Genomic DNA, 19,223 nt, shown 5'->3' on the forward strand with positions numbered 1-19,223 from the left:
GAAGAAAAAACATTTGAGACATGTACAGGATACAAATGTCACAAACCAACCTAATGTGAAGTCTCCATTTCTACTGCAGTATTGGTGTTCCAGTTCTCATTATAAAGTTGAACAATAAGAACTTTATCTGAATTGTAAAGTGGCTGAAAACCAATTCTTTTCAGAGACTGTTCTTCCATCTTGGATGGATATGCTGGAAAAGGTAAATGTCCTTTTACCACATACTTTTTAGTACTTCTGGTTAGGAAATGGACAAGCCATATTTGAGAGGAGCAAGCCCCTCTCAGGAAAAGTTTAAATATGATAAAGTTATTAAATACAAGTTCAATTGTTATTATATACAATACAAGAGATTAGAATTACAGAAATAAGTGTTGGGCAGGTAGTTAATGTCCCATCACTATCTTACAGTGGGATTCCAAATTGACTCTACACACCTGTGATCACCTAACTAGCCACTGGATGTCACTGGTGATCCACACAAATACAGCTTAACCCTTTGAGTGTTTTATTGCAAACAATGAACATCCAGGAAAAGGGGCAGTCCCAAGACCTTATAGGTTTAAGTTGTATATCTTCAAGTAGAATCTTCAACTAGAAATAAATGAGACACTTAAGACACTAATAGTAGGTATGGAAAATGTTATGGCAGGTAATGAGTTAATATATGGACATCAGTATTATTTGAATCTACGCTTATTGGTATATGTGACTGTTTTAACAGCACCAGAGAAAGATTTAATATGTATTACGCTATATAATGACCTGAGCTGGGAAATGTATCACTTACAATAGTTATCTGAACTCTAATCGTCTCCTGACCCTCACCACAGTGAATAGACTGAGACTGCTGTCTTGAAGTTTGGTCATTCCCTCACTCAATAATTTCATGCTTTCTCTGCAAATGACTCAGGTACTTTTCCCAAAGGAGACACTAAGTTTCCTTAGTAATTCCAGCAGAGGTACATTCTTTTAAAAATGAAATGAAAGCTTAGGAACTGAAAGGTGAAGTGGCCATCTGTTTCGTTACCTTTTAGATAGCACTACTAGCTATCAGAACTTAAATGATATTACTTTTCTCAGGATGCTAGCAACAGTCAGTCCCTGGGGATCTTCATACTTGAGTTAATTTATTTTCCTTAGCATTTCAATTTAATTCTTTATTCTTGTCTAGTATCAATATGTCTCTTTTATTCATGGGTGCTACTGAGATACCGATCCCACTTTTAAAGAATTTCAGACAACTACAATGAAGAGGTACATCATGACAGCTTTTTACACTGATTCAGTTTTAGATAATCATACTCTTTGTGCTGGAAAATCATTGTGTCCTTAAAGCAAACCATAGTTTAATTTCTAATTACAGGAGGTTTTAGTTTCGTATAGTAACTTGTGCTCAGTGAAACTGGAGAATGATATAATGTTACCAGTTCTTTCACCCCTTATTTAGATAAGCAACTGAAGAGATACTGGAAAACCGTCTAAGAAATGTGCTGCTAGAAGAAGAAAAAGGCAAGCTTAAAGATGTTGTTTTAAGGAATATATATATATATATAATATTATATATATTATATTTATTTATAAATTCTTGTCTCTGGCATTAGCCAATATATTACACTGTAGAAGTAGGTTTCCTCAGGCTCCAATATAAACAACATTAAAAAGCCCATAAGGCACCTAAAAACTGTTCAATGCTGGCCATGGAAAGAGAAATTTTCTGACCTCTTTGGAGATCAAGTATTTTTTTAAGTATGTCATTTAATTAACCTTGTTATCCCCTGCCTAACTCTAGATTTTATTATTGGCCATATAACCACAATGACCTTTTTTTTTATAAATAAGTCACTAGATCTCTTATAGTAATGAATACCACAGGATAAATCTTTGCTGTATGAAGTAATACAATTTTCCAGTAGGGGAAACATGAAAACCCATTAGCTATATTGGGATGTATACCTCAATAATTTTTGAGGCAAAAAATAAAACCTAGTGACATACTCCCTGGAGAATATGACTTATTAACTCTTTCATCAGAGAAACAGGTCCTTTCCAATAATTGTATTAGTTGTCATGTGGTGAACCAGTTTGTGCCTCAAGTAAATGAGGCTTAGTCAGTATTTTGAGAATAACCATTGTATTTATTGTATGCAAATGTTGCTTATAATGCAATATAAATATAATTGACAAATTCAATCTTGCTTATTTTCTAGTCTCTTACAAATTTAGAAGTCAGAACCAAGTAGTAGGGATTAAGATTCCTTAATTCACAATTTATTTCATGATTTCAAGTAAATCATGCTGTAATCTAGAATGCTGGGGCCTTCTAAAGAAAGCATTGCATCACAGTCAAATATATATATATTATATATATATATATATATATATCAGAGAAGCACTGCTAAGTAGCAAATATTTCTCTCCTGGCTCTGTTTCATGTGTGTGGAGGTCCCCAACTGCTGTCAAACCTTTTACAGAAAAAGAGGGGTTAGATTTGTGAGGCTGCACGAAGGAGTCATATTTCTTTCATAGAACTCAACTCAGCAAAACCTCTATGATATACTTCTGCGTGTTGGAATAGGTGAAGGGAATAGACAGTATTTCTTCAGAGGTCCTCCCTACTCATTTGATAGGTAAGGAGCCCAGGGAGGATCCTTAGCCTCTTGCTCAACATGTTGAGGTCAGGATGTTGGGGATTTGCACTAATTTTGACAGTGGACAGTGGGCATGTCTACATGAGACATTTTACTGCACTGTGGAACAAATTACTGCATAGTAAGCATCACCATCTACATGTGCAGACCCTTATGGCACAGTAATTTTCTCTACCCGGCAGTTCATTTTCTACCTGCATATGTAAGTAGCAAATTAACTGCTGAGTAATTACTGTGCAGGAAAGCATGTATAGATGGCTAACTAGGAGCAAATTTGCTCCCTGTCAGCTGGGCAGCAGGGGGTGGAAGATTGCTTCCTGCCCCTGGGAGATGCATGCTGCTGGGGTGGACTCTGTCACCAGAGCCTGGGCAGGGACCCCTGCTCCAGCAGCAGGGAGAAATCTCTCATCCCCCTCTGTACAATTATAGATCTGAGTCAGGGAGCTCCCTGTACAGAGAGAGTTCCCTGCCCAGCCTGGAGCTGGCTGGGACTCGCCCCAGACTGGGACAGTCCTGGCCAGCCCCAACCTGTGCAGGGAAGTCTACACATGCAGCCAACTCTGGGCTGCATATGCAGACTTCCCTGTGTAGCCTGGGACTGGCTGGAAACTTTTTTCTAGCTTTTTCCCAGCCCTAGGCCCTGATTTCGCAGCTTTTTCCCAGCTATATGCCCTGATCGGGTGATTGAGGCATGGGGCTTGAAAAGAGCTGCAGGAGAGGGGAAGGTCCCAGCTCTCTGCCCTGATCCACCAGTAGGGTAGCTAGCAGTGAGCCCCTGGCTGGGCAGGGATTCCCCACCCAGCCAGGAGCTTGCTCCTAGCTACCCCACTGCCACAGCTCTTTCCAATTCCTCTGCCCCTCATCAGGGAGCTAGGGCCAGGAGCTCCCTGTTGCCAAGGCAGGGGAACATTATCCCCATTTGGGGTCCACCATTGAAGCCTGACCCAGGAGCATGCAGCACTCTCACAGCCCCTGGCCAGGAGACATCTGTCTCTTGGCCCCATGATCCCTGCATGTAGAGAAGACTCTGTGCTCAGGAGCAGCTGGCTCCAACACAAATTGTATTGGAGTTTATCAAGGCACATTAAAATCATGTGTAGATGTGTCCAGTATGTTAATGTGCCTATACTGCTGCTCATATCTAGGATGGCTTGTTCAAAGTTAGTTCAGGTATTTCTGCATGGCATTTCATTGTGCCATGTAGATGTAGCCTAAGAGAAACCTCTATTGTAATGTCATGGACTTGATTTCTATTTAAGCTTAAAGTAGAATAATTTATTATGCAATGGAGACTCATCATAATTTCTCCCTAAGCAATTATTTATAGCTTATGTATCCATGCATGTATCTGAAGTTAATAATGGTATATTTGAAGAATATGAAGAGGGAAACTGAGACTGAAGACATTTTTATAAGCAATAACAAACCATGATGATAGGTGCCTTATTAAGGGAGAGAGATAAATTTGAGGAGTATGAATAAATGAAAGCTTTTTTAGTCAAATGAGTAATTTTATACAGTGACTGTTTAATGTAAAATATATAGACTGTCAGTGGAACCAAGAAGCTCCCTCAGCAGAGTGTCTTAATCACTCTGCCTGAGAATTATATTTTCTTTTATGCAATGAAGCTTTAATTATTCCAGCTTTAATAAGCGATATTGGGAAGCCCCCTTTCACCATCACCCTACACCCTTCTAGGAGAAGTGGCCTTGAATACACTCTGACAAAGGAGAGACTTGAACTCTAATCTCCTACCTGTATTGCTGTTCTATTTACTGAATATTTGCATAAAAGGAGAAGGAGGGAGAAAGAGGGTGGCGGGGGAACTACCACTGTTTTATAATGAATAAATTCCTCCCCTTTCGACTCTTTGTTTAGTAAAAAAAAATGGCTTAGGCACCTATCTCCAAGAAAGGTTTAGAAGGCCGGGGCTTAACACACAGATCCTGTCCTCAGTATCTCCTTTTGGCCACCTTTCACAATTCCCTGCTTAACATGCTAGCTATTGCAAAGCCCATTGTGAGGCCACTAACTTTCTCCTTTCATTGTATAAGTGTCATAGATGCCAAATACTGTGCTGTCTACTGCAGTGGCAGGGGACCTAAGCTCTCTTGTGGAGCTGTGCCTTATATAGTAAATATAGAAGTCAAGACTAGAATACTTTTTCAAAGAAAACACATTTTACTGTGAATTAACATCCACTTTTTCAATATTCCAATTTGACATCTGGTTTTCAGAATATGATCTTCAGTGGTATATCTAATTTTACATATAGGGTGCTCCACTCGAGCTGAAAGTGAAATTTGAATCTGGGATATTGAGAAATGAAAGAAATTGCCTGATATAAAGGAGAAAGAGTAAGATTTTTGAAGTGGTTAGCATTGACTGAACTGGCAAAACTCTGCCTACTCTCAACTGTATTCTGCAATTTGAAGCAGAATTATGCCATTACTGGGCACATCTGCATATGCCTCCCACGGCATAATGGTTACTGCACCGTCATTTAGTACTTGCTTTAGGAAGTACTAAATGATGGTGCAGTAACAGACATTTCTGAGCCATCCCAGTGGTGTATTGTTATTTTTAGCAGCTATGTTGCTGTAGCAACGTGCTATAGATTCATAGATGATTCATAGATTCATAGATGTTAGGGTTGGAAGGGACCTCAATAGATCATCGAGTCCGACCCCCTGCATAAGCAGGAAAGACTGCAGTTGCACCTTCACCCACCCTAGCTGATGCCACAAACATCAGCCAAGCAATGTGTATCTAGCAAGGGAGACGGGCAGCGTCTGGAAATAGGAGGAAGCTGGCATAGCTCAATGGGGATTACGAACACAACCATCTGGAGTTTCATTCTCTATCGCACCGATGATTCATAGATGTTAGGGCCGGAAGGGACCTCAATAGATCATCGTGTCCGACCCCCTGCATAGGCAGGAAAGAGCGCTGGGTCTAGATGACCCCAGCTAGATGCTTATCTAACCTCCTCTTGAAGACCCCCAGGGTAGGGGAGAGCATCACCTCCCTTGGGAGCCCGTTCCAGACCTTGGCAACTCGGACTGTGAAGAAGTTCTTCCTAATGTCCAATCTAAATCTGTTCTCTGCTAGCTTGTGGCCATTATTTCTTGTAACCCCTGGGGGCACCTTGGTGAATAAATGCTCACCAATTCCCTTCTGTGCCCCCGTGATGAACTTATAGGCAGCCACAAGGTTGCCTCTCAACCTTCTCTTGCGGAGGCTGAATAGATCCAGTTTCTCTAGTCTCTCCTCATAGGGCTTGGTCTGCAAGCCCTTAACCATACGAGTGGCCCTTCTCTGGACCCTCTCCAGGTTATCCGCTTCCCTGTTGAATTGCGGCACCCAGAATTGAATGCAGTACTCCAACTGCGGTCAGACCAGCGCCCAATAGAGGGGAAGTATCACCTCCTTGGATCTGTTCGTCATGCATCTACTGATGCATGATAAAGTGCCATTGGCTTTTCTGATGGCTTCGTCACACTGCTGACTTATGTTCATCTTAGAGTCCACTAGTACTCCAAGATCCCTTTCCACTTCTGTGCCACCCAGCAGGTCATTTCCTAGGCAGTAGGTGTGCTGGACATTTTTCCTCCCTAGGTGCAGCACTTTGCATTTCTCCTTGTTGAATTGCATTCTGTTGTTTTCTGCCCACTTGTCCAACCTGTCCAGATCTGCTTGCAGCTGTTCCCTGCCCTCCGGCGTGTCCACTTCTCCCCATAGCTTTGTGTCATCTGCAAACTTGGACAGAGTACATTTCACTCCCTCGTCCAAGTCGCTGATGAAGACATTAAAGAGTATCGGTCCAAGGACCAAGCCCTGCGGGACCCCACTGCCCACACCCTTCCAGGTCGAAACTGACCCATCCACCAAGACTCTCTGGGTGCGACCCTCTAGCCAATTCGCTAGGAAACCTATAGGAAGGTGGCTCATTGCTATGACAATGTAGTGTTGATGTCATGGTTTGTGCCCACCAATGCTACATCGCTGTAGTCATGAGCTACATTGCCATAGCGCATCACTACAGGAACACAACATCACATGCCCACTGAGTACCTTTGAAAATGTCACCCTAACTCTCTCAGTTGGGAACAGTTACAAACTCAAAGTCCTGATGTGTATAATCTGTCTGAGCAGACTCCTAGTGATTGTTGTCACCTTGTGCAAAGTCTGAAAAGATTTAAACTGAGATGCTCTGAGTCAAATATTGAAAAAATGTTTTCAAAATTTCTTGATTCAGTCTTCACAACAGATAATACTTTGCCTAAGCTGGAGCTTTAAAAGGATTCACAGAAGCTGCCCCACTGGAAGTGGAACTATCTTACAGCCCTTTGAAAATCTTGCAAAGCCTTCTAGCATTAGTAGTTTATATTTATTAAAAATGTATATATCTCATTACAGTCAAGTTGTTCATAAAACTAAACTATATTAGCTGTGTGATATTATCATTTTGTTTTTGGATCTCTTTCCTTCTTCCTCTCTCTTTGTTACAAAAAAATTCCATTGAATTTTGTCACAATTAGGCCAAATCAACCTAGGAAGTATTAGTTGGTATAGATGTTTTAAGTTCTTCTACTGTAGAGGTAGCTCATAGTGGCAAAGAAGTGATTTTATGGTGGTTTATGCTTTACTGTAGGGTGAAAACAACAATGCTGGTAAAGCTTTGTTATGCTGGTGTAGGATGCTAGGATTTCTTTCTACTTATATTATATATATTGGTAGAAAGATCTGGAGTAGACTTGGCCTTAGACTCTGTTCTTGCATTTGGATACATATGGGTAGATGCTTTTGTCTATGCTGACCTTGATTGTCTTGAAAGTGAAGTATTTTAATTTGGATCTTACAGTTTTGAGCCTTGTTACTCTGGCTTAACTGATCTAAATGTACTTTAAACTCTCCGAGGCAGGGGTAACGTCTTCCAATGTGTTCTTACTGTTTCTGACAATTGTGTCAATCCTGAAGGGCTCTTGGTTTTTCTTGCAATAAAAACAATAAAGACTAAATAATTACCTGGACAGGTTATTGTTTAGTTTTACCTGTCATCAGCAGGGATTCTAGTTTTCACTGATTTTAAAAAATCCCCAATTTTCAGTTAGAAAAAGTAGCCCCAAATCCACAATTTTCCATGATTAAAATGAAACATCACTATATATCTATATCTATATTTATATATTAGTGGTCTATCATTTAAGAAACACCACTAATATAAAGATAGATAGATCTATATCTAGATTTATATAATAGTGGTCTATTATTTAAGAAACACCTATATATATATATATATATATATATATATATATATAGTGTGTTTATTAAATGATAGACCATATATATATATATAGAGAGAGAGAGAGAGAGAGAGTAATGTTTCATTTTAATCATGGAAAAATGTAGTTTTGGGGTTACTTTTTCAAACTGAAAATTGGGGATTTTTTCAAATCAGAGAAAACCAGGATCCCTGGTTATCAGCCAGTCACCAGATAGCTGTGCTTTAAAGAACAGGAAAGTAAAGTCTTATCCACTAAGACTGTCATGTCTTATTCACTAAGACTGCCATGTAGCCAAAATATACCTTCCCCAACGTTACTGTGAGAGATGTTTATAACTTTACCCAGCCCAGAAAATAACTGTATTTCAGTTCAGAATTTTTGTGCCACTTTCCATAAAGATTTGTATAGGCTGAGGAGCTGAAGCAAGCACTTGAAGAGGACCCACAAATGAGTGAAAAACAGATGTCTGTGACTTTATTAATTTAGCAGTGGGATGGGGCATTTTGTGTCTGCTTTCCTATTTTTGCATACCAGACATTTTTATTGTTTCAGCTGTTTGGTTACTGTGCTCTATCTAGCTAAACTAGTAACTTGAGAGAGAGGGAGAACCTCATCCACCTCTCAGGATTCATCTCAGTTAGATAACCTCTACCTCGGTTGTGCAGTTGAAGTGATAGAGGTGTTCAAGATAGCAGAACCTTAGTCTGCAAAGACCTAAGGTCTCCCCATATACTTGAATCATGCTTTGACTACCATGAAGCTTATGACTCTTTGAGTGTGTCTACATATGATACTAGGTTGCTGTAGCAATACACTATGGTGACATAGTATCTGTGGGCATCTACACGTGACCAGCAGCTACTTTGCAAAAACAATGCACTCCCCCAGTATAGCAAAGTATCTGCTAAAAATAACCATACATTGTACATATGGAGCAGTACTGGTTGTTAATGTGCTGTGATTTAGTACTTTGAAAAGGAAGTAATAAATCACAGTGCAGTAGCAACGTCACCGTAGCAGCACATGTAGACTCTCCCTTTTGGTGTTTACAGCACTGCCAACTCTGGGTGTCAGGAAATAGCATAATCATCCCTCACCTACTTTGCCAGGAAACTATTTCCTGTCCCTAAAGCCACCAAGCCAAAATACTTTATTTTGTTCCTTATTACTCCAAAAGAAAAAAAAAACCCTATATAATTTTGGGCTAACCAAAAAAATCTATTTTTGGTTTGAACAGCAAACTGAGAAATAAAGATTATTTTCCCAGCTATACTCCTAATCCTTCAATTCAATATGATGCAACCTCCCAAGAACATTTTTACCACAAGAAATGTCCATAAAATTAGTTGGCGGTGGCCTAGCTTTAAAGGAATTCAGAAGAGGTTTGAGCTGATTCCAGAATATATCAATATATATTGAAGGCACATGAACATGAGTTTTGATCCATCTGCAAATTTTGATGCTTAATTAAGGGCCTAATGCACAACAGAATACTTGTATATCCTATAGATTTCCATTCCTTTCTGTGTTTCCAGCAATCCTAACAGGTTAGTATGAACTGTTGATGTGGCCCCAAATGGTAGGATAAATACATTTCAGTGATTTTGTGTGTCATTCTTAATCTTAATCTTCTGAATCTTCTTTTGTAGGTTGTACAATTGCAAAAAGCATTTTTCCTTCACAGCTTTCCCCTGGTTCCCTGTTATGCAATATCCTATACAACAGAAGGAAAGAATGTGAGCCAGGTAAATGGAAGAAATATGCAAAATATTCATCCAGTTCTCCTTAAGCAGGCATTTCTCCTGTATTGACAGTTGTAGAGAAGAAATGGTAGTTTGCTATGTAGAGATGGTCCAGCCTGAGTTTGTATTTAGACTCTTCTCTAATTATATGATTATAAAAGAAATAACTCTTAAGTGATTCCTTGGGTGTCCTGTTGAATCAGTTACATATCACGTAAATCTTTTGTTCAGACTCAGTCATTGACCTGGCCCAGTACTCTAGTACTTCTATAATATGAAATACCTTTTCTCTTCCCTCCTTCTTCACTATGTTTTTGAACAGCTATCCACTTCCTGATTAATTACCTTTGCTCAGAAACTTCTCCTCCCCACGTACATGGGTACTGATTTTTGATTCCACACATTGAGTTCAATGCTACTCTCAGAGTGAGAGAAGAGTACAGTCTGTTACTTCTCTTCATATTGTTACAAAATAATGCTCATCTCTGCAAAAGTCTAGGTCAGCATAGTCCTGTAGGTTTGAACATATGATTTTTCTTTAAAAAACAAACAAATAAAAAAATAGAACTGGATTTAGACCTCACTCAGGGTGTCAGTTTGACAGCTGTAGAAGCTTCATTCCTGTATTTACAGAGCAGTGACAGTAGTGGAAACTTTTCCCCATAATTCCCTGCAAATTGCATCTTATCCCAATATCAGAGTAACTACCCCTATGCCTGTCACATCTTTGGCCACGCAACCAGGATTTACAACAAAATTATTGTTCCTGGGGGTGTTGTTTGATATGGAAACTTGAGCACCGGTGACTTGACTGAGACCACCACCTCATTGGCACAGTAGCCCTATATTTCTACTGTGTGCATCCTATTTTCCTCATGAATCAAGAGTGAAATGCCCAGGGCTTCTATTGGCTCTAACACTAAGAATACTATGCTATAAATAACAGCCTGGTAATAAAATTATTATGGCAAAATATCACAGGCTGTGTAAAACACTGAGGAAGGAGGTGTTATCAAAGAACAGCACTTCACTGCTGAAACAAAGACTCTACATTTGTCATGCTCAGTAAAGGACTTGATATCAGACCTTATCTTAAATTTTCAGACTTCAAGAATATATCCATACCTTTTGTAATCACAACAGAATAATAATATAATAAATCATTTTTATGAGACCTCTCTCTATTAAATCATGTGAATAATAATTAAATGTGCAATGAAGGAGCCACTGAATTTAGTTTCTGCCATTTCAGTCCCGTCTCCTTAGAGAAAAAGGACTGGAGGTGAGAAACAAACTGAGAGAGAGAAAATGCCCCACATTTTGGTTTGTATTCTGAAATGGTAAGATATTTATAAGGCCATTGGAGAAAGTAATTAAAATAATGAAAATGTTTGTAATCTCAACCCTGATCCCTGCTTTAGTACTGACCCACGGGCTAGTAATATGGACAGATAATTGTTGTTTGTGGCACCAGAAGTTGAACAGTGTACATTTCAAAAGAGAAATTTTTATTCCATGCATCTTATGTTTCAATATTCATCACACAAATTTCTTGCATCTCAGTTCTGCAGGATAGATGTGCAAGTCACAGGAAAACACTGCCACCAAGTTGCCTCTAATTGCTGCCCTAGCTGGCAGTCTTAGCAGAGAGGCCAGACACTGAAATGACCAGGAAGACTGAATTACCCATCAGGTCAGCAGTCAGGCACAGTGGGGCAAGGCTAGGGAAGCTTATACTGCTCCTGTCTGTCTGTCTCTCTTTCCCAGGACTGTCAATCTGATATTTTTAATGAACCTAAATTCTCAAAGTTATAATTGCTTTAGCTGAGCGTCTTTTCCATTTTCAGCCCTGATGTCACTGAAACCGGCTATTTATACACACACACATGCATGCACACACACACTCACACACACACACAATATTATTATGCTTGATATTCAGTCAATAAATATGTTTATATCAAAAGAAAGTAAGTTTAACTCTAAAATGTGTTTGTCAGCAAACTTGAAACTGTTCTGAGCAGTGATCCCATCACTCTTAAAGTTAGGAAAAAAATGAAATCTTAATTCTTTGGAGGTGTCCTTTCAGATCCAATTGGTAGCATTTTTTTTTCAATCAGACATTTTAAATGACTTTAGCCTAAGGGCTTTCATTTCATTTGATGGGGATCTGGTTTTTTTATTATTATTTTTGATTTCTCTATTGTCACTGCTTCACATAAGCCTGAAGGACTGCTTTATTTCAACAGATGGGCCACTGCATATGATTCTAACTTATTATTTTGCACCAGGAACCGATTTCTTTTAATCTGAAGACAACAGATCATTCTCTTGACCTAATGCCAGAGGTCTACAAGTCAGCTTGCTTTTATTTCTAAAATGAGGATTATTCCTTTTTCAGTTTGACTTTAGACATCCCCGGTCACCTGTGTAAATAAAGGAAAATCTGAGAATGCAATGGCTGAATTTAATATTTTTAATTTAATTGTAATCTTTTATTTTATCCTCATGATCTATTAAAAGCTTTTGGGGACAGATTTTAATCAGAACAGTTCTAATGTAGTCAAACTAAAAAAAATCTTGAAGTCACAAAAATAATTCCACTTTGGTTCTACCCCAAACTCCTACAATTATGGTATTTTCTCATACTGGTTTTTGATTTATTATAAAGCTCCTTGATGCCAAATCTATTTTCTTGCTTTCTTCAATCTGGTTTCTGAAAGGCATTTAGGGATGTGCTTAATTTATAATAATGAAGACTATGTAGACTATGAAGTCTCTGAATGTCTAAAACTGAATGCATACTTCAGTACTTTTCTATTCAGGGTTCCCTTGCTTAATCCCATGTGCCTTGGTACTGAAAGCCTGATACAAAACCTAATGAAATAAATTAGAGACTTTCACTAGTATATGGATCAGGTACTCAGAACTCCTATAAAGCTAACGGGAGTTTTGTTTGGTCATACAAGGCATGCAAGTTTGTTATTCTATGAGCAACATTTGCAAAGAGCTTAAATCAGGCCCTCACATACCACTGTAGATGCTCATAATACAAACCTGGCCACCAGTTTAAAACATGCCTTCATACACCAAGGATGCTCCAGTAAAGAAATAGACCTTATCTTTAAAAATACCTTGAAGTTACCACCACAATACAAACAAGGAGCCCCCCTTGAAACTGCACAACACCTGTGATTACATCCCACCCCATATTGGTATTATTCAAAAGAATAATCAAAGTACTACAGCCTGCGCTGAAGAAAGATCAGACCTTGGGAGAAATATTCCCAGTGTTGTGTGTGTGTGTGTGTGTGTGTCCTGCTTTTGGCTTTCAAACAATCCCCTAACCTTGCCCAACTCATCATCAGAAACAAACTTTCTGCTGCTCAACAGACATCAAATGTGACACAGATTTGCCTTACCAATAAATGTTTAATCTGTCAACACATCTGCACTGCTGCTACAGTCAAAACCCCGCAACAATGAACTCCTCAGAATCCATGGATTTTACATATGCCTTTCCTAAAATGTGACAAACTTAATCCAATGCACCAAAGGTCCTCATGGCATCTATATGAGTGAAACTAAACAGCAGTTATGCACCAGAATGAATTCTCATGGGAAACATAAAGGACAGAGATGCACATACATCAGAAGCAGTATATCTTTAACAGAACAACCCCCATATTCTGACTTCATTATTCTCACGCTCAAGGAAAATCTACCAACCATCTTTAAAAGGCAAGCTTGGGAACAAAAAATTATATGACTGGACACTAGGAACCATGGTTTCAACATCAATATTGATTTTATGTCACTCTATAGTCCACTTGGTTCCTGCAATTCTTCCTACATGCTACAGGTAACAATGACCCCCCTCTCTTTTGAAAGGTTTTGATCTCCTAGTAATCAAGCTTCTTTTCTTCTGTTAATTATCTGTCTGTTCTCCATGGGAATTTACCCCTCCTTCAATTTCACAGTTATACCTGCTGTTCACTGTACTTGCTTTCCTTTTCAGACCTGAAGAAGAATGCCTTGCATTAAAAAAATGACTAACTTCATCCTAAATATATGGGAATTCCAGTTAAAGATATTCCAAAAAAACTCCATGCCTCTCTCACAATTCCTGGTTCATCACAGCTACAACATCACTGTAACACTGCCAAAAGTGCTTAAGTGATTTAAGAGCTTTATTTGCTTTCAGTGGGAATTAGGCTCTCAAAGCATTTCAGTGCTTCTGACTATTTTACTCTGCAGGATGAAAGTAAAATGAATAAATTTGAAATGTATGGGTGAATGAATGAATGAATGAATACACCTTACCTTCTTTCCCTCGATGCATTTATAAATTTGACCTAGATGTACCCTTTTTCAAATTATAGGAGAAAATTGTCTGGTTAATTCTAAGTGCATATCTTCACTGCAGAATGCAGTGTCCTAAAGGGCTATCCCAGCTAGTTCTAAACAAACTAGCTTTTGGGTACTCCTCAGGTTACCAGTTTGTGTCTTGGGGGCACCTATACACATGCTGAGGGCATGTATTGAATCTGTTGGAACATGCCAATAAGAATGCTTCAACAGCTTCGGTGTCACGTGTATTCAGCGTCCCCACACTTCAAAATGGCAGTGGGGGCACTTTAATGAAAAGTTGAACAAACTTTAGTTAAAGCACCCCTGCCATCATTTAGTTAAAGTGCCCCTGCCATCTCAGAGCCACTCTAATTAAAGTGCCTCCCGCTCCACCCCTGAGCACATGTAGAGATGCTTTAGTGCCTGTGCTGCTTATAGTGAGCTAGCTCCAGTATATCTACATGGCATTTAATTGTGCAGCATAGTCATACCGTAAGTTGCAGGAGACTAGATAGCTATATTATTGGGAACTAGAGGTTTAGAGAAAATCTCTGACACAAGAACCTTACAATCTATTTTGCAATGAGATGACATGGTTCCTACACTTTTGCAAGATAGCCAAAGACTGAATAGGTTTTTAAAGCTGAAAATTTGCATGTAGTAAGAGCCAGAGCTATAATTGCTTTTTGTATTAAAAAAAAATATTTTAAGCAGATGCTATATGAATTCTGTAGGTACATTTTCTGTTCCTTGATCACACATGGAAAGGCTAAAATGAGTAATCTCACTAATAATTTTTTATTTATAGAGTACAACTCTGTCTACAAGAACTTGAAAAACACACACTGAAGATAAGATCTCTGACACAAGAACCTTACAATCTATTTTGCAATGAGATGACATGGTTCCTACACGTTCTGAATGAACACTGGGTGATTGTGCAAAGGGTTTTAGGTACTGAGAGATGAACAATAAAAAGATTTTATGAAGCATGCGTTTTGAGAGAGTTTAAATATGAATATGAGGCTGTTCCACAAGTAGAAAAAATAGTGGAAGAATGGGAAGAAGGCTCAGAGACAGGAGTGGAAGAAAGCTAACTAGCAAGTTTATCATTGTGATGTTTACTTTTAGTTTAATACCTCTGATTCTTGATATGAACTGATTATCTGAATGACTAAAGCATACTGAAACAAATTCTCATTTACATAATAGTTTTTTTATACCATTTTGACACTTTGAAGGGGTATAAAGTAAATATGTTGGGCACATATACGCAAGATGCTTTACTGCATGGCAGGAAAATTTGCTGCACAGTAAATCATCACCATCTACACGTGTGTGGCTATTGGGGTGCAGTAGACTTATTTACTGTGCTGCTGAATAGTCTTGTCAGATACAAGTGGTATCTAGCAGCACAGTAAATTACAGTGCTTAAACATGTGTATACAGTGATATTGGGATTAGTTTACTTCAGTTCAAATTGAGCTGGAGTATATTCAGTCATATTAATTGCATGTGTAGATGCACCCATGTAGACTTACGCTTACTGAAGGCTCCTTTACAATGGCAGAATTATATAAAACGGTCTTATGTAAATGAGAGTAAAGCTCCGTATAGACTATGCAATGTGTCACCATGTCTTTAAAGAGTATTTACATTGACCACTAAGGCTACATTACACATAAACCAGTTTAAGTGATCAGAAACTGGTTTAAACTTGTAACAGAACAGATAATCAGTGCACATAAACCAGTTTGAAAGTGGCTGAAACCGGTTTGAGATAAACCTGGTTGAATGTAGTAGCAAACTTAACTGATTTGGCTCAAATTAATTTATGCAATGTCTGTCCCAGACCCCTTGTTGGTTTAAGATAAATCAGACTCCCCCAGCATCCCGGGACACTCTCTGGTCTCAGTGGGCTCTCTGCTCTACAGCAGAGCTGGCCCCTCCCCTCTGTTCCCTGGCTGGAGCTCTGGCAGAGATTGCAGGTAAAGCAAGGTCTGCATAGCTTTCCCCTGACCCCTACCCCACCTTGGTTCTTTCTGGACAAGGCGGGATCCCTCCCTCCCTCCTATCTCCCATAGCATGGACCCTAGCCCCATGGACCCTAGGCATGTGGTGTGCTAGCTAATGCTGGGAGGTGTCTCTATGTGTCTTCAATTTCACTGAGATAGGCAGACAGAACTGTGACCGTTTAGGGCTTTTTGGAGCTAATCAATGGGTCAGCTGTTAAGCTGTTTAAGAAGAGTTTGAATTAATGGAGAGGGGCTATTGTTTTGCAGATGAGGTGATAAACACTGTTATCAGCCCCCTGCTGGCATGCTTACCTGTCAGTTTGCTGCAGACAGTATAAAGAAGCAGGGGGAGACTAAAAAGCTCTGTATCATCAACAGTTGCATGCACTGCACAACCCACTTGCCTCAGAGTGCTAGCAGGGGTCTGGCCACACTTTCCCCCCTTGAGCAGCCAGTAGGGAAAAGCCTGGGACAGTGCAGGCAGACCCCCCCTAATCTAATATCCTGCTGGACCTGGCCACCCACCTCCCCCTTAGCTCAGTGCTTTGGAAGGGAAGGGAGGACTGCTTTAACACCCCCTGGCTTCTATCCTGAACCACTGCAGGCATCTGCCTGAATTTCCTCAGTCCAAAGATAGTGTCTGTTCAGTTACACACTTGTTCAGTCTAGCCAGGTTAGACTAACCTGCAAAGCTTGAATCTATTCAGGCTCAGGCTTTTTGAATGCCTGTCCCTAGCCTAACAGAAACAGTACACTCCTCTTTTATAAATGAATCACCCTTTTATAAGATACCCATTGTATAATACTTCTCTCAGCCATACCTGATATGTAGAATGCTAGGAGTTATGGTTGAAGTAAAAAGCTTTAGGGCATATCTAAAGCATGCTAGGGAGAGCCACAATAAAAAACATATCCTGTCCATTCACCCCCAAAATCCTCATGAAAAAATGAAAAGTAGTATTATGAGAGAGTTGCTTGGCATGACCAGCTCTCCTCTCATGAGCACCCCTTGGAGAGAAGGTCCTGTGTTTATGCCAAAAATAACACTATTTCAGCATTCATTGTGTATAGAGCTAGAGTGTGTAGCTGGAACATATTTTCAGAAAGCTGCTCCCTTATGCCATCCATCAGTTCTCTTCAGTACCTGAATGCTATCTGGACCTCAGTGATATTTTCACATTTATTTTATTAGGAAAAAGACTGCAAGAACAAAATGAGTGAAAAAGAACTATTACTCTTACTATTACTATTTGGAAGAAGGCTAGGATTTGACAGCAGCGCACGGAGCTGCAGGCATTCAGCATGGAGCCGCAGGGACAGAGGTAGCCAGTGCTGCTCTGGGGGTGAGGAGCGCAGCCCCGTGCAGCCTGCCCGGCTGCTTCTATCCCCATGACTCCATGCCACATGCCTGCAGCACCACACTCACAGAGGGGAAGCCCTATTCTGGACTCTGTGGGCAAGCAGGGGGTGTGGTTCCCTCCACTCCCATCAGAGTGCGGGTGATGTGCAGCTAGGAGTGGGGGAGACAGCAGGCTCCAGTGTGGGGCTTCCCCTGTTGCAAGGGCTGAAGCTACAGGTGCGGGGAGCAGAGCCTTGGGGATAAGGCAGGCTCTGATCCCTCCTCCATGCAGTGCTGGCTGGAGCCATGCCTGTATCAGGCACGAGTGCCCTGATGTCCCTCCCTGCAGCTGCTGCCAGGCAGCGGGGCCTGCATGCCATAGGGGGAGTGTGTGGTGGGTCTCTCCACTTCCCAGGGGAGGGATCAGACCTACTGTAGAACAGAGAGGCCCGCCCATCACAGAGAGCATGCTGGGATGCTGGGTGGGGGGAGGGTTGAGAGGTAGGAAAGATTCTGGTTTATATTAAATCAGGAAGGGGTCTGGGACAGATATTGCATAAACTGGTTTGAGCCAAATCAGTTAAGTTTGCTACTACATTCAACCAGGTTTATCTCAGACCAGTTTTGGCCATTTTAAAACTGGTTTATGTGCACTGAACATCTGTTCTGTTACAGGTTTAAACCAGTTTCTGATCACTTAAACTGGTTTATGTGTAATGTCTGTCCCTAGCCATCATGGGCCAAATATCATCAGTGGGGCCATAGATTAGTGATATCTGGCTTAGAGAATCTTCATATTATCCAAAATAACTCAGCCACAAATGCTACAGCTAAGACACCTGAATGTGGTAATAGCATGGAACTATTTTAAGGCAAAAGCAAGAGGAAAAAAATGGTAGGATAGTGTTACAGTCCTGAATGAAAGAAAAGCACATCAAACAGATCATTAAGACTAAGATGAGGAAACAAACAATGGAATATAAGATTGATAAATAAAGAGGAATATCTTTCCATGCTCAAGGAATACTGGAATAAAGTGAGAATAGACAAAAGTTTACTTGAGTTCAACCTTGCAAAGAATAACAAAAGCTTCTGTGATCAGATAAAAAAAGAGAAAAGTAGAAGAGAAGGGGTGGGGCACTGTATCTTGATAGTAAGGTAGAGATCAAGGAACACCTAGGCATGGTTCAAGGAATGAATAAATACCCTATTTTCTCACATACTACATGCTGCTAAATAAGGTATTCACCTCATTTTTGGGAAGGCATAATGAAGAAAAAAAGATTTTTCTAGAGTTATCACTTCAGCCTAATCTTCAGATCACTCTCCCTCCCTTTCCTGCTAAATCTGAAACTGCAGCTCCATGAGCTGATCTGTGGATTTCAAGAGTGCTGAAGACAGTCTGTAGGGCTGTGAAATAAGGGAGGAGAGACCAGGAATAGCTAGCAGACAACTAAATTGCCAGAAGAATGGTTAACTTGATTTATGGAACATCAGGACTATTAAAAAGAAGAGACAGTCATTAACACCTGGAATGCTAAGAGCAATGAGCCATTAAATCAACCGATTCCCTCCTCACCTGGAGGGAAATGTTACCAGGAAATGCTGCCAGGCAGTTTGCTTTAAATTTGGAGGTGGAGTAGAAATCGAAGTGGGGTGCTTCTATTTTTGACAGAAAAGTCATCTTGCTTAAGACCCTCCTACAATTATGGTAAGCTAACTTTTTGGGAAAGGATGTATGAGGTCTGTAATAAGTAGGGTATTTTGCCCCACCTCTCAATAAGAATGAAGATGAAACCAAGGGCACTGGTGAGGTACCACATGTCAATGAGGACAT

This window comes from Alligator sinensis, unplaced genomic scaffold (assembly GCF_000455745.1).
Source record: "Alligator sinensis unplaced genomic scaffold, ASM45574v1 scaffold614_1, whole genome shotgun sequence".
Classification (NCBI taxonomy): Eukaryota; Metazoa; Chordata; order Crocodylia; family Alligatoridae; genus Alligator; species Alligator sinensis.